Source organism: Piliocolobus tephrosceles, chromosome 11 (assembly GCF_002776525.5).
Source record: "Piliocolobus tephrosceles isolate RC106 chromosome 11, ASM277652v3, whole genome shotgun sequence".
In the NCBI taxonomy this organism is placed as follows: domain Eukaryota; kingdom Metazoa; phylum Chordata; class Mammalia; order Primates; family Cercopithecidae; genus Piliocolobus; species Piliocolobus tephrosceles.
Genome location: NC_045444.1, coordinates 31,479,489 through 31,481,086, shown reverse-complemented (window position 1 = coordinate 31,481,086; position 1,598 = coordinate 31,479,489).

The window sequence follows — 1,598 nt, the reverse complement described above, 5'->3', positions numbered from 1 at the left end:
TTCTCTCTCTCTCTCTCTCTCTCTCTCTCTCTCTCTCTCTCTCTCTCATACTGGGTCAGGAACACACACCACTAGTGTTCAGATAGAATTCATTTAGCATACTGTCTTGGGACATTAACTTTGGCATTTGATATATCAAAATATGGTTGAGGGTGTTTGTGGTAGGATTCTTTCTCTCTGACATTTATTCATAATCCAGGCATCACAGTCTTCCACTGTATGGTTTTAAACATAGCTCAGAGAGAACATCTTTCCTACTAAGTTTGCACCTCATATTCCCTAGGATTCACGGCTTCTGACCCTACTTTTAAACTAACTGGTCCTTAATCACTGATGAACCCAGATGAAACTGTTCCCAAGATGAAGTCACTCTCAAATCTGGACTTGAGTTTCCACAAATGTTGAAAAATAAAAATTAAAAGAGATGCTTTATAATCATATTTTGCCTGGAAACAGAAAGTCTTTCATCACAAATGCTGTATCAGTACTTCACTGGACACCATAGACATTATTTTGGTGAGCTTCCTTGCCTTTACAATTAAACTGTTTCAAAGGTACTAGTTTTCTAGTTATATCTCTGCTCTCATTCCATAGTTCTTTACATTAATATACTTATTTGGTAGACAAAATCTGTGAAAGTAGAAATAAATGTGGGGGGATATCTCTAAAATCACCATTTTCCAGCTCCCAAATCTTCTAGCTTGTCCTACAATTAATTGCACAACCTTCTCAGCCTTATCTATTTATTTTTTATAAAAATGTCACCCAACCATCTCCTACACTGTGAATCTCAGAGGCAACCCGTGGAACAGGAGAATATCACTGAAAGACATATGGTAAACATCATCTTTAGGATAGGATTTAGGACAGAAATATGGTGGACTCATTGAGTGGAAGTGTGATAGGTAAACAGATTGTTCCTGCATCTGTAGTCTCAGCATGCAATTGGGGGTTTAATGAGAAACAAAATGGGGATAATTGGACCAGGTGATAATCACAGAAACAAAATGAGAATAACTAGATCCTAGCCAAAAAAAAAAAATAATAACAATAATAATAATAATAATAATAATAATAATAATAATTGGTCTAAGTTTCATATCTAACGTGTAAATTTTTAAAATATGGTATTTGATGGTTCTAGAAAAAGTTGTTCTGCCTATTGCTTTCATTTACATTTCAATACCTTTCTTCTGGGGTAGAGGCACTCCTATGATGATTGCTGTGTTTTCTGACAGAAGCACATGCTGTGAAACTTCCTTACCCTTCCACCAACAACGTGCACTTGGCTTCTGAGTCTTCACTGTGGTACCCCACTCTCAGGTCTCTTGGCTAGTTAGTATGAATTCAAATTATCAAGGTGAACGGAAAAACAAAGTGAGTATGTTGTCTTCCTTCAGAGCTCTGTATTGTAATATATATAAAGAAACTTTTAATTAAACAAATAGCAAGCATTTCAGGTGGAAAAGCCAGGCAGAGATGCAAGTGATTTGATGCTCAGGGAACCTTAAATCACGCCCCATGCAGCTGCCAACTCCTGGAATACGGGGCTTTCTTTTCTTTCCAACTAAATCAGACCTGAAGACATGCTCAGGCAC